Source organism: Cygnus olor, chromosome 4 (assembly GCF_009769625.2).
Source record: "Cygnus olor isolate bCygOlo1 chromosome 4, bCygOlo1.pri.v2, whole genome shotgun sequence".
NCBI lineage: Eukaryota > Metazoa > Chordata > Aves > Anseriformes > Anatidae > Cygnus > Cygnus olor.
In genome coordinates, this window is record NC_049172.1 from 26518349 (window position 1) to 26534214 (window position 15866).

Genomic DNA, 15866 nt, shown 5'->3' on the forward strand with positions numbered 1-15866 from the left:
CGTTTCTCTCCCCCATCCCGGAGAGGGAGGGGGGAGGGTGAGCGAACGGCTGTGTGGTGTTTGGCTGCCAGCCGGGCTAAACCACAACACACCCGTATATCTGCTAAACACAGTCCCAAACAAGTTCAATAGACTAATGCACAAGACCAAATACAGCTCTATAACAACTCCTTAACCACAGACTCAAGTGCATGACACCATTAAATAGAACCCCTTCTAGTGACCAGAATCCAACTACGGCTGACACTGCCTCAGATTTCTTTTTACTATTATAGGGACTGACTGAACCCATGATCCCAACATCCGTTTGTCAACTGGAACAGGAGCAGAATCTAAGCTTTTATTACCATCTACTGAAAGAGTCAGATCAGGGTACAGCAAGGGCTGGCTGCTCCCTAGGGATAGGAAGGCATATCACATACTCTGCCCAGAGGCAGGGGTCTTGCCACCTGAAGCCCATCCCCACTGTACACAAATGAGAAGGACAGGGCAGAGCAGACCTAGAGTTAGTTGGTGGCCAGTTCCAACCAAGAGTCCAGATCCTCAGGCAAGTTCTTCGTGATAAGGCACGAGGCTGAGGCCGGGCCAGGAGATCAGTCTTCAGGTTAGGGTCTAGATCAAGAGGGCCCATGGATGGGCAGGGCTGTGGCTGAGCTGGAGAGCTGCGGCCCTCCAACATAGCTCAGGCAGGGACTGAAGGCTGCAGGACAAACTGAAATCAGGCTCCTGGAGCCACAGACAGGGGTAGAGGCAGAGACCACAGGTGAGGCTGCTCAGGGCTTTTAAGGCCTAAGTGCCCTGACAGGTCAGGTCTGTGTTCCTTCACCAGCTGCAATCAATTCAAGGATTCAAGACAGTTAAAATTTGCACGTAACGAGCATGGATTAATGTTCTCTGGGCATTGCTAGTCAAAGGGCTAAGAATAGTTATGACCACGGTAGGGAACAAGAAACATCATGACCAGTACCAATTTTGCCTTGATTTAGCAATGACAGATTTGGGACCAGCTTTTGACTATCAAATTCTATTAGCTAGGAAGAAAGCAGAAAGGCAATTCCTGTTTTACAAAAATTGTGGGTTTTTTTTGCCTATCTATTACAAAATATTATAACCCACTGTACATGATAGAATTGTAGATGTAATAGTAACTGCCTTTGCTACATGCAAATTTTAAGGTAAACTTAAATCTATTTATCTTTCACTCCTTCAGTTGCTGAACCTACAAATGCTCCATAACACTGTGACCCCATTGAAATCAATGAGGACCATTGTCGTTCCCCTTTGTTAGATTTTCATTTTTTTTGCTCCTCAATATTTTACTGAAAATCAATCAAAAAAAAGAAAAACAGCTAGGTCAACTACATTGACATCTGGCTCAAGGTTTCATTAAAATATTGTTAAAATATTAGACAGACTAACAAAGACCAAACATTACCCCATATAAATTAACCCTACAACTATAATGAAAGCCCTCTTTCACACATGCTACTATAAAGCCTTTGTTAGTAAGAATTCCCCTTCTTGGATACTCAAAATGAAGTATTGTTCATTGCCATATGGCTCATATTAAATACAAGGAAACAAACAAAACACAGTAAGTCTTTGACATTTTAATGACCATGGATCAGCTACTCCTACCAGAAGCCTCTCTGCTGGCTAATTACAGTCCCTGTTAAAAACATGAACTCTGTTTCTAGACTAATTTCAGCTCCTGCCTTTTTCCTGTTAATTTTGAGTTCAAATCTTGGTTCTGGCAAAGGTTATTTGTATTATAAGTAGCCCTTAAAGACCTCATCTAAGATGAGGGTGCCTTTGTCATTGCATAATTGGACAGTAAAAGAAAGTTCTTGAATAAGATAGTTGAATTGATTGCACAAGACAGAGAGAAATACTGAATATGAATGGAAACCGGAGTGCCTCCATTTTAGCATAAGGGGTGTTCTGCTGTGGGGGAAAAGGTTCCTTTAGGACCCATGCTGGTGGTCTGTCTGGCTCCAAGAGCTTATCAATAAAGTTTCCCACAACCACAGGCTTCTCCATTAATCTTTTTCTTAAGAATCCAAGTGAGCTACTGAATAGTGCCAGCTCATACTGCTATCAGGAGCATTTGTAGGTTTGTATTAGTTCATGGGATCTTCCCTCAATCACCATTTGAAAAGAAGAGAATTGCTGTTAGATATAGATGAGATGGAAAAGATCATATATACATCATACAGTATGTGTTAAATGTAAATCATTTATCTTTTGAAAGAAAGACAAGGTGATCAGACTTAGGAAGCCCCATCTGATTAAAGAAAAAACTGAACCACATGAAATGGGAACAGAGTAACTCAAAGTCATGCGAAAGACTGATGCACATGGTAAGAACAGAAACACCACTGGATTGCAGCCTACCATGATGTCAGAGTACTACCTCATACTAGAAGAGACATCCTGTTAAAAGAGGAGAAAACAACAAAACAATGTTATTATCTAATTGTTAACATCCTTGTGAAATCAAACCAACCACTGTTGCCAGACTCTCTCATAGACTGTCCCGTATTATGTGGAGGAAAAATAGTAAGTGTTCATGCGTGGACAGACTGAGCTTGAGTATCAGAGAGATAAGGCAGCACAGCATAGGTATGAGAAATGATATAACACTAAATCATTTATTACACTATACCCGTATTAAAACTAAGTACTTTTAAGGCTCTAGATGAGCCCATATCTATGTTGAGAAAGAGGAGAGATTCCAAGGGACAAAATAATGTATTTTCAGTAATTCAGAGCCATGATGACTTTCCTAAATAACAGCGTGGAAAAAAACAAGGATAGATGCTACAACAATCTGATAGTGATGAAGGCAGCTGCACAAAAATGTGACCGGCACTGCTAAAAACCTGATGTTCAAGTAACACAACAACAAGTCTAACGGGGAAATTTGCCCTCGTCATTCCCTGTACACAAATGTTTACTCCGATAAAGAGTGTTGAGAGAAAAGTACCTATTAGCTGCCTCCATTACTTCCAGACGCTGCCTTGCTCTGCATGGAGTATTAGTTAGACGTGATGAAGCAAACAAACACAAGAAATGTGAGATTGGTAAGAAACAGGCTAAATGGAACACAGTGATTGCACTGACAGGGGAACTGCTCAGACAGGGGACAAGTCTTAAAGGAGTTCTTCAGGGATGCATTTTAGGATGCATCTTGCCTTAATATTTTCATTGATGACATGGACACAAAAAACACATGTACTGATTAATGTTGCTGATGTTAAAAACTGGGAAGCAACACCAGTCTGTATCAGGATTGGAATATCATCCACAGAGTTCTGTATGACCCTGAGGACTGAAGTAATAGAAATGGGATTAAATTTTAATATTACAAATTTTGTTTATGTACCATGGAAGTGAATCCCGAGCATTTTCTCATAACTGTCTTGGTATTACAATATAAAAGGAATGCCAACATTTTTTGTCAGAGTAAAAAGATGAAAAACACAAAAGACTGAAAAGTATCACTTCCCAAAGTGTACCAAGTATCCAGAACTGGTGGTTTTGTTGCAGATAATAATATTAAGAGAATCTAAGAAGAGCAACTGATCAGTAGAAGTGAAGACACTGAAACCTGGGGCTCTGGTTAAGACTCCCAAGGATCTGTGTTGTGCTGTTATCCAGTGTATCAGAGGGGAATGGTAATAGAGAGGCAACAGTATGTTACTGACAGATCCAAAAGGACACAATTTCATAGGCTGCTTTCAGGTGAACAGATATACATGGGTGAAGGTCATTCAGATCAAGGAGTCAAAGGCACTCAAACTAATCAAGTAATTTATTTCATATGCTAATGGCCACAGAATCTGGTTTGCAGATGGAAGGGGACGTAGACTATCATACAGAACTTGGCACTGTAAAGGTGATCACGTACAAAAGGGCCTGAAAGGAGAAGAGGAAGGTGCAAAGCTCTAGATCATAAGAAGTTAATCCAAAAAGTGCAATTTTACCCACTGTTATTGTAATAGGACATATTCTCATCACACTTTTAACCTTGCATGACATTCATTTCTCAGCTGGCGTGCATAAGGGGTGTTGCAACTGTCCATCAACTGCAAATGAGCTCTCCATCAAAAGAAGATTTGATGTAGGTAAAGTGTAAAAGATAGGCAAGATGATTTTCATTGGGACTGGAGGCAACATTTATTTCTACAATTTGGAAGAGGTAAGAACTAGCACAGAATAGCACAGGCTGCAATAAAGCATCTATTTCTTTCCATTATTCTACCTTTGAGGAAGTATTTAGGTCAGTAATTCATGAATATTCATCAATGACCTAGACCTTGACTGTATCTCAGCATATTTGTGCTTGATAGCAAAATTTCAAAGTCTATAGCTACACAGTTAGCAAATCCCAGTGACAACATCTAATTCAGGGGGCCATCCTTAAGAAAGAAAAAAAATAGCATTTTTTTTTTCTGGATATTGATAATGGCATAATCTTTCATCTGAACATTATAATTCACAGATGAGCTAGTAGTATGAATGTGATTTAGTAAAAGCTAGCCCATATGAGATGAAATATCTTTAAAATATGACATAACTTCGTATTTCAAAACTGAACAAAGTCACAGCTTTCCCTAGTTATTTTCTCTATTGATAGAGACTTTAACAAACATGAAGCAAACTGTTTTACTCCCTGAGACATGTTCCTCCCGCATAAATTCCTGCAGAATACTCCTGCAGGCTTTTGCTATTGCTGTATCTAACTCCATGAGCCAACAGGACATCTCTTTCTAGAATACTGTTCACCAGAACCTATGACAGGGAGTTTAAAAGTATTGATTAACCAGAATAAAATATGGATTTATCTAAACACTACTTAGCAATGATATGCCACCAGAGACCCACACGAATTTTTACAAATCTGAGCAAGTTTTGCTAGACACAAGTAAATAAAAAGGATTCCCCCTACACAAATACCAGCACATAAAAACACAGGTACATGAATCTTCTGGACAAATGGATGATCACCTCTGAGAATATACCACATACCCTGCCAATCATACTTTTTTGTTGAAAACACTGTAAAGATAATGGAAGTAAAATAAAATCCCAATTTCTAAGTCAGCAACTGACTTCTTGCCATAAGCTGACAGACTACAGTCTAGGACTCACCAATGTGAAAAACATGTCATACAGTTCTTTCTTAGCATCCAAACTGTCCTGACTTGGTTTACCCAGAAGTGCCACAACTGAAATATTTCAGATGTATAGTTAAATTACATGTTTTCTTCAGTCTGTCACAACTCATAGAAAAAAAAATTGTTCAGTTTGCAAACAGATGAAATTGTTTCAGGTCGTCTCCATACCTGGTGCCTTTTTGAAAAACAAACAGTAAGGGTACACCTAATAATTCCTTTAACAATTTTTTGAAGATGAAAAATACAAAAGTGGATACACATTGAAGAACATTCCAAAGGGACAGTCTCCCTTAGATATGCAAAGAAGCACAGAATTTGTAGCATGAATAGCAGTATTGGATTCCATGATAATCTTTCAGTCATTATATTATTGCAAACTGCTGTCCTGCTCACATTAGTGAATTATATTCCAGTTAAAAACATTCACTAGCTATATCTGTCTTGGGAGACATTTACCTCACCGCCCAGACATTACCACAATTTATTATATAGTATACATACCTACTTTTACCTCATTCAGTTAACATAGCAGACTTTAAACAGGTTTTCAACCCGATACAACCATCCATTCTAACACTCTACACTCTAATATTCAGGACTAAATGTGTACTGAACTGCTATTTTTAAGGGTGTGATGAGAGTAATAAGGTATCACCTCACAAAGTCCTCCATGGAATATGTGTTTGAAGAAGTATTGCACAAAATTTACAGTAAATGGATCTTGAGCTAAGGGCCAAGCAGCAGGAATTCAATCCATCTGTAGGTGAAGGCAAGCATTAAATTTCCATTTGATTCTGTAATTACACTGGGATCTTACATATACTTTAGACATTCAGAAAATCTGCACCATTCAGAGAGACAAACACATCCATACACAGCCCCTGTTTTCAAAAGAAAGACAACTTGGCCAAATCTGTGGTGGTAGCACTACTTTACATCCAACCTTCACACAGGTTGTTTCATGGATCAGATTCCTTCTGCAGAAAAAAATATTTAAGGAAGTTAGCACAGATCCTTTCCTCACTCTTTCACGGTACCTGAGCAAAACTGATCTTCTGCTCCTGTATTTTCTGTTTACGTATCATTTTTTCACTACGTTAATCTCTGCTTAAGGGAATTATATGTAGGGAGCCTCACAGAGCACCAACCACTTGACTAGATCCACTGACGTGCCTCATGCATGCAAGTATTTAACTAAAATAGTATAATGAGCATTAGCTTTGCAGACCAAAAAGAAAGGGAGTCCGTCCTTTTGAAAGCCTCTATACACTTATATTTTTAGTATTTTTGCTTCCAAAACACTATGTTAAGAATAGATCTACTAGGGGCCACATAAAGGAGCTACAGATCCTGCTCGAGCCCATTTGCTCTGCACAGATTGATGCGCTCTCCATGTCGTACGACAGAGGATACATTGTGCTGTTCAATGGCACCCTTATTCACATCCTGCCTGCATCCAGCCCTGATGTATAGCGGTACTGTGTGAACAGATGGCTTTCATGATAGTTTTGAAACTAAGAAGGCACCAGTTTGAATTGCAATTTTATTTTTAACCATTCTACAAGTGATGCCTGCAATCTAAGACACAACTGTATCTAACGTGGTGCTAATCACAGCTGTGCAAAAGCACCAGTATGAATAGATGGACAGTTCTAAATGGTTACCTTATATAGATCACATAGCTCTAAAGGGCAATCCATGACCATGGAGAGGTTTAAAGACCTACCATCAAGTTAGCAAACGATCTTGCCGTTGCTTTTCAGTCCTCATCTTCTTTCTCTTGTGGTAACTACATTAAAACGTGATGAATTTAACAGACTGCTCCAAAAACTACATCAAGGACACTTGTGCAGCTTGAATTCTGGATTCCTGGATAACCAGAATAGTATGACTCAGAGGACCCTATCAGCTTTCGTCATCTATTTTACAAAAATACTTGAAGTACTTTTTAAATATTTCCAACTATAATTGCGTGGTTATTTTAGCCCTTTGTGAAATACTCGAATTAAACAAGACTAATTGCACATTCTTTTTGTACAGGATGATATTTATCCCAAGTGGTGTAACTGGCACTTTGCTTATGTGTACACTGTGTAATGCAGGGTAATACAGAGATACCCAAGTTACCTGGAAAGAACAAGATCATGACAATTACAGCAAAAGTGTAGACAAGATGGAAGGGAGGAGAAGTTGAAGGAAAACTACCTTCCAGAACATAACATTCTTAAGCTTCCGCACTTGGGCACCTCTAAGCAGCTTTACAATATTTTTACCAGTGAATAAATCAGAGTACCACGCAGTAATTACCTTTGATACACACACACAAATGTTTATATAACATTACAGGATCCTACTAGAGCAGCTTTCTTTCATCGACCAATTCCATATGCCTTTACTACACAGAAGCCCAAGTCGTCCAGAATAAACGGCCACTTGATTACACACTCTCCAGGGCCTTATTGCTCTGCTGGATAGTAATTATGCCATCAAGGTTTCCATGACAACTTTCTTTGCACATGACAGACCCCAACTCAAGTAGCTCATTTAAAGTGATAGGACACATTTCAGTTCAAAGCTAATTACAACGAACTTTCACTTTCCAACTTATCCTATCTACTCTGACACAACACCCACAAGGGACTCCCAGTTTCTTTGGCCACATGTTGTATTCTCCATTGAATTAAGACACATGCAAAGTGTAATCTACTTTTCACTTGTGGAGCAGGTCAGTGAAATCCAAAGGTACTGTCAGGCCTGAATAGGATACAGGGAGTAAATAAATCATATGGAAATAAGATTACATGCACTGACTCTAAAAAGTCGCAGATATCATGTCATTTACCTGTTTTGTCCAAAAAGCGAGTGGATCATTCAACAGCTGTGCTGCATCCCATGAGAGGCAATGTCATATAGGCAGAAAGGATTTCTGAGAAACACAAGGAGTTTCCAATTAGATACAGATTGCTTATTTAATGAATGAAGAATAAAATGGCTACACTAATTAATATTGTGATAAAAGACTGACTTAAGAATCACTGATAAGTACTTCACTATTATTAGTCAGAAATGCTGCCAGATCATACATTATTTCATTCGCTTCAGAAAAGATGAAGCTTTAAGAGGTTAATGTCTGTTCTGGTTTACAGAAACTTAACTGTTTGCTTCCTATTACCATTAGCAGCCACGTGATTAAATCACCATGATTTATTTTAAAGAATAAAAAATATTAGTAATTTCTATGATGTTTACAATTCCTAATTTCTCTCCAGACAAATCTCGCTGTTTTGTGGACATTTTTAGTCCTTGTCTCATACCACAAAATCCACTTGAGTATCACGATCATACTATACATATAGTTGCTAATATGATGAGCGTGTAGTCAATTGCAGGCTAAAGACATCAACTATTTGTTGTTGTCCTTTATAATGACTTTCAAGTATGTACACACACCTTAGCAACAAAGCTCCTTCCTACTCCAAACCATGTTTTGGCTGGCTCAGTTTACTCATTCTTGATTTTTTTTTCAAAAATTATGCCAATTCAAAAACTATTCTACGTAGATTGTTGACTGAAATGTTGTGAAGATGTACATTTGGGGTCAGGTGGAGAGGAGGAGAAAGGTTTTAGTTACATCACAAAGCAAAGCTAATGTATTAATGGTGAATATGAAACAAGATAACTGCAAAGTTAAACGATGGCTTGTAATAATGTATAGATCAAATTTTATCAATTTTCTTATTCCTCCAGTGAATGCTCGGCTATCACATAACTAAGCGTGGAGCCTACTTTGCACAGGAGCCCCCGATGACTCTATGTGACTCTATTCTGAGACATACTAAGAAGAAACTTCATGTAAATGGCAAGCTTCTCACCGAACACTCGCTCCATGTATCCTGAATTTTCTTGCTGTTCAAGAATCACTCTTCAGACAACACCGATGGGCTGTACCAGCTACCACTAAGTTCTTAGCCGTCAGGATGCTCTCAGGGCAAGGGTGGGAACTGGACCATGGGAAACTTCTGGAAGCTGTAATGAGTAAGATGACAGTCACAAGAGTGTACTTTGCTGCACCTCCAACTCCCATCTGAAATGCAAATCTAAATCTTTATGTCCTCATTGTTTTTCACTTAGGAAATAATACACTGCAGTCTTCTCAGACCTCTCACTTTCCTTTGTATTCGTGGTAATCAGCCCAAAGGATACTTTATCAGAATTTGGCCCATACCAGAAAATATTGTTGTCATATTAAAAAGTCCATATACAATTAAGAGGACTACACAGCAAATTGTAAAAAAGTAACTTTTTGGTAGGAAACTGACCCCATTGGACCAGTCCTCTTCTGAAGAAAAAATTACCCTTGACCTTTTGTTTAACAAGATATATACAGCAGATGCTCTCCCATGGGGTTTCTGAGATGTTACTCCACAATTTATTCCACAATTATACATAACCACAGTGTTTGACAAAAGTCTGTGGTCTATTTCATTTGATGGCTTAATGCTAGCTGGTCAGCTGAAAGTCACAGGAGTCTCTACACAACAGAACTTGCTACAACCTCCTAAAAGTATAGCTGCATATATTTTTCTTAGACAAATAAAATAACTACTGATCACAACATGACATTTGTATACAATAAAGTACAGAACATGACATTTCAAAATATACTAGAATTAACTACCACTACTCAATCTTTCTGGGATGTCTTATGATATTACATGGATGTGAGCATCAGCCCTGGAATAACCCCATGGCTAAATATTTCTGGATGTGGCAATAATACCTTTGTAAGCATTTCTTGTGTATGTGTACTAAAGTCTCTCTACTTAACTCCCTCAGTTGCTCAAACCCTTTAATAACTTTCTCTCCTATGCCCACAAGACATTTATGCATACATTCTGGAGTTCACATTTTGCCATGAACTTTTAAAGTCGCTAGTTTGAACCTATTTTAAGGCACAAATTATGCTATATATATATAGCCCCCTGCCCCAGAGGACACCCCTTCCTTGCCTGGCCACAAACTAGAATGATTAAGGAATAAGTATGGCAATTATGCAGGGACAAAAAAAAAAAAAAAAAAAGGAAGCCATGGTGAGTTATACTGTGGGGGCTTTTGGCATCACTACAAACTTCTTGAGCACCAGCCAGCTAAACAATGCAAAATCTCAAAACTACTTTTTCTAGTTACATCTTCTGAAAACTGGAATCAGAAATGAAGAGGTTAAACAGACAGGGAGCAGGCACAGCAGAAATACTGTCACCCACTGGCCAAGGCCAATACTCTGATAAGGGAACATCTACATAGAGAACAAATTACATCACCTTCACTCTGGCCTGTAATAAGAATTTATACAGCTTTTTAAATAAAGCTTTAGATTTTGGTAGTACTTTGTCTGTTGGTTTGGTTTTTGTTTGTTTGTTTGTTTGTTTGTTTTCCATCCTGCCACTGTAAGAACTTTCATTTAGGGTTGTTCTCTTCACCTGGTGCCACAGCTTCCCAGTGGAGCCTGTAGGAACCAGGTTACTGTGCTAAGGGCTGATTCAGCCCTGATGTGAAAGGGGTGGCAAGCCCACGACTTCAGTAGGTCTGCATCAAGGGGAAAAGCCAGACTCCACCTTCTCCTGCCACCATCGTGATGAAAACAGGGTTGTTTCATGCTCCTGGGTGTAAGCTTGCCAGTAGGCAGTGCCAGTGCCATTGTCTTTCGGTGTGCTATAAATATGGGTTGGGCTTTGGATGTATTGCCCTGCCTTGGCACTTGTTTGTGGTAGCTTATAGTACCAAGACAGATGAACAGGAAGTGGCATCACATAAAACAGAGTTGGATGTGTTGTCAGTGCTACCTGTGTTGTGCAAGGGTGCACTGTAGCAATCCCAGGCAAGCATCAAACTTGACTAGTTCCAGAACTGGAAACAGCAGAGCTGTGTCAGCACCGTGCTGCACTTGAATTAATTAGTCAGGCTTACAGATGGAAAGCTAACTTGTTTGGGGACGGACTGTGCTGATGCTACACAGCTCTGGACGCTGAAGCTGTTAGCTGGGAATGTCACAGTAAGAATACAGCAGGTTCTGCACTACTAGCCAGGGGATGTTAAAAGCAGCAACAGTCTATTGTACTGATGCAGTAGAAGCTGTATGGGGCAGAAACACCCAAGCAGGTCTACAGGAAGAGCCTTAAATATGAACATGAGTCCAAAGTCAAAATTACATGTTAGTGCTGTCTTTAAGATTTATATAAAACCAGCTTTTGCTCCTTTTAATCTTTTCTGGTTGCCAGGATGCACAGAAAAGTGCAAGAAGGAATATTTCTTACAGAAGCAACTAAATATAATTGGATTGCTCACCCCAAACCATACACTGAAGCTCAGGATTTAGTCACTCGTGGTACACTTTTTCTGACGAGATGATGAGTGCATAGGTTGTGAGTGGGAAGTGTATCTGTGGGAAAAGCACCAGGCTAGGCTGAAACTCAGGTCAACATTCAAGGCACCTCAAATCTCAAGGAAGCAGTGACGTATGAGACAATCTGCTTAATCATCCTGCTGAGGTCGGTGTAGGTGGGATGCTCAATGTCCAGGTTGTCATCGCAGATGTCATAGATGGCCTTGTTGTCCACCATGAAGGGGCAGTCAGTGTTCCAGGGTGGTGTGGGTGGTGAGGACGGAGTTGTAGGGCTCCATCACTGCTGTGGAGACCTGTAGGGCTGGGTATACAGAGAACTCCAGCTTAGATTTCTTGCCGTTCTCCACAGAGAGCCACTCCATGAGGCAGGAAGTGAACCCCAAGCCCATGCCTCCCCCAAAGCTGTGGAAGACCAGGAAACTCTTGGAGCCTACTGCACTGGTCAGCCATTTTACAAGCCCTATCAACAACTGAGTCACTATCTCCTTCCCGGTGGTGTAGTAGCCCTGAACATAGCTGTTGGCAGCATCTTTCTTGCCACTGATGGGCTGCTCCAGGTAGAGGAGTGTGCAGTATGTCCCAGTCCAGGCTTCATCAATGGTGGCGGGCTCCAGGCCAACAAGTATTGCTCTGGGCACACGTTTCCCTGAGTCTGTTTCACTGAAGAAGGTCCCAAAGGAAGAATCTGTTTGTCCTGAGGATGCCTTGGAGGAAATGATGCCATCTAGCTGGATCCCATGGTCTAGGAGATACTGTTCCCAGTAGGAATTCTCAGAATCGCAGAATGGTTTGGGCTGGAAAGGACCTTAAAGCCCACCCAGTCCCAACCCCCTGCCATAGGCAGGGACATCTCCCACCAGACCAGGTTGCCCAAAGCCCCATCCAGCCTGGCCTTGAGCACCTCCAGGGATGGGGCATCCACAGCTTCTCTGGGCAGCCTGTGCCAGTGTATCAGCATATACATAGTGAAGAATTTCTTCTAAATATCTAATCTAAATCTACCCTATCTTGGTTTAAAACCATTGTACCTTGTTCTATCACTATACAGCCTGGTAGAGTCCCTCTCCAGCTTTCATGCAGGCCCCCTTTAAGTACTGGAAGGCTACTATAAGGTCACCCCAGAGCTTTCTCTTCTCTAGGCTAAACAAACCCAGCTCTCTCAGCTGTTCTTCACAGGAGAGGTGCTCCAGCCCTCTGATCATCTTCACGTCCCTCTTCTGGATCCACTCTAACAGGTCCATGTCTTTCTTATGCTGGGAGCCCCAGGGCTGAACCCTGTCCAGGTGGGGTCTCACGAGAGGGAATAGAGGGGGAGAATCACCTCCCTCGACCTGCAAGCTACGCTTCTGTTGATACAGCTCAAGATACAATTGGATTTCTGGGCTCTAAGTGCACATTGCCAGCTCATACTCAGTTTTTCATCCACCAATACCCTCTCCACTGCTCACAATCTCCTCACCACGCAGCCTGTATTCATGTTTGGGATTGCCCATTTGGATGCCAGCCTGGCTGCCGTTGACAGAAACACACTCCCTCATGGCGCTGTACCACTTAGGCTCCTTACCAACACCACACCCATCTCACTGAGAACACAAGGGATTATCTCCAACAGGAGGTGGGCTCTATGATGCTTGTGGGTCCTTTCTAACTTGGGATACTCTTAGGATTCTGTGACCCCCACAGCAGTAATGGCTACAAAACTTGTTTGAGGGTCATTTATCTGAAAATGTAAACTACTGCCTCTTGGGGTGTTAAAATACAAACATGGTTTTACCCAGCTCCTTAGGGAGTCTTGCCAGCCAGTTACGGCTAGCAATTTTCCGTCTCTAATGACCAGACAGAAATACGATCAATTCCGCCAATTTAGCTCCTGAATTAAAAGGAGAGAGGGAATTATACTGAGGTGCTTGCCTCCTGACTCACTAGCCTAAGCTGGAATGACTCCGAGCCACTGTTTTCCACTTCCTCACCCCATTATTTCTTAGGGGAGGGAGCCAAGGCATATGTACTAGATGATGATAATATAATCAGTCAAAACTTAGCTAATACACAACATTTCATTATTTGTATTGATTAACACCCTGGCATCTAGTGACAGCAGAGAATGAATTGAATTACACTGCACATTAGGAAACTGTCCCACTAAATCAGGGTTGTAAAACTCGAGATGAGGAATAGTGTGTGTAAACACAAATACAAAAGACATGACAGTCCTAGAAGTTACTAAAGCTATGGCAATGTATGCAGGGTTTGTTTTGGTGGTAAGCATATTATTAAGTGATCCTTCTTCCCTATTAAAAACGTAAAGCCTCACAAGGGGGTATCTCCTAAGAATCTGTTGATTAAGAAACTTGTTATTAGACTCATTTTATTTTTTATGTCTCAGACCAAAGATTTTAGTGTGGCACCCACTTGGTTTTACACATTTTATCTTCCTTATAGGTACGCTGCATTTTGTAAACATGCAGGGAAGGGTTTAAGCCAAAAAGTTACAGATGAAGAGAACCACAACACACAAATGACAAAAGACCTAACTGGAAAATTAATCTTGTACTGATATTGCCTGGCTCAGAAAACAGTGTCCTACTAGAAATAAAATTGGGTTAGGTTTACTAACTCAACAATTCTACTTCTTGTTGGGAAATAGGAAATACCTTGTTGGATAGGTGTTTACATTAGCAGCTCCTTACACGAGTAGATTCTTATGGGAAGACTCTTAACTTCCCAGGATAATACATTCAGCTGAACTGAGCCTGACCAGTGCTTTGAAAGTACTTAGCTGTGCTTCCTAGTAAACTAGGTAAATTATAATGGTCTGTTTGTTATCTATAGATCTTAACTGCTACGTAAGGCAAATGGTCCTACTTAAACTGTAGTTTGGTACAATTGCAGGACTAAAAATGAAATTAAATGTAGAATAGGGTGGTTGTAGGGGTCAGTAGTTCTGAGCACTAATTTATGCAATAAGAACAGTTTTCCTATATTCAATATAGAGCAGAAAGGCAAGCTTTGGCTTGCAGTAAAATACTACTGCCAACTGAAAATCAGAGTCTACTGCTAGCTACCAGATCTAAATAAACAGTGGTTCAAAATGCTGGATTACAACAGTACCAGGCTGTGAGTTTACATTTCTGCCAAGAGTCGTTATTGAAAGGCTCTCTGAACTGACGCCAAAATAATATTAATCACTACAGTAAAACGCATATCTGACTTCAAGCCCTTCACAGCAAACTACCGTATATCTTCATCCATATTCTAGTTTAAACATTCACTGTACAAAGCAACATGAAGCTTCCAGGATTTCTCAGGAAATAGATGGCCTGCAATATCCTGATGAGTTTTCCTCCAGTGACACGATTTTTTTTTTTCATCCTCCCACTGCGTTTTCTTCTTTCATTCATCATGTATATATAGCCTACCTCACGAACTGCAAGGGGAGCTGGCGGGGATCCAGGACAACCTGTCAGCACAGGCAGCACTAAGATGGTGACTCAGCAGAGGCACCGAGTGTCTTTGCAGTCTGCTGCGGCACTGCTCGCTCACAACCTTCCTGGAGGCAAATCTCTCATCTTTTACACTGAATGTGTCCACAGTTCCTGCTCATCCTTATTTTGATGGAAAGGAGGACATGTCCTCCTTTGAACCTGAAAACATGGAGCTGCCCTACAGAAGCTAATAACCCTACGACCAGAATCTCTGTGTGATCTAAGGATTATTTAAGGCTTAACCTGAGGAGGAGGCTGGTAATTTTGTAAAGCAACTCATTAAGAACCAGATATTCACTTAAACTGCAATATTAAAAACTATTTACAAATAGCATAATGTCACTCTTTGTGCTGCATTCTATATGCATGAATGATGCTGCATTCTATACAACCATACAAAACAGCTGACATAAAAATCCAACATACTTGGTATGTATGCTGGGACTGCTTACAGAAAACTTAAATTAGCTGGAGTGAAGAAGCAGGCTGTCTCCTAAAGGAGCTATACTGAATGGTACACAAGCACATCTGCCTGGCCGATCGTGTATTAAGATACTTTGTCTTGGCTCTTCAAAATTCTGTTTTTTTAATAACAAGAATTTAAATGGCTCCCTCTTGTGGCAAGAGAAATGCAGTATCGTTCTGCAAAAGCTAGTAGTTGTTGAACAGAAATTAAATGTCTATGTATTTATATTGCATAGTCTAGTCATCAGTACCTTGCAGTGAATGATGAGGAGACTGCACACACCTATTCCTTACTGCTTAGGTACTCCTGAAATTATCTAAAACCAGTAACTA

General features: G+C 40.5%; 1 pseudogene; it reads right to left on the reverse strand.

Annotated features, from left to right (window-relative positions):
- Positions 1-14835, reverse strand: part of LOC121069292 — a 66014-nt pseudogene extending 51179 nt beyond the window's left edge.
- Positions 14836-15866: the final 1031 nt, after the last annotated feature.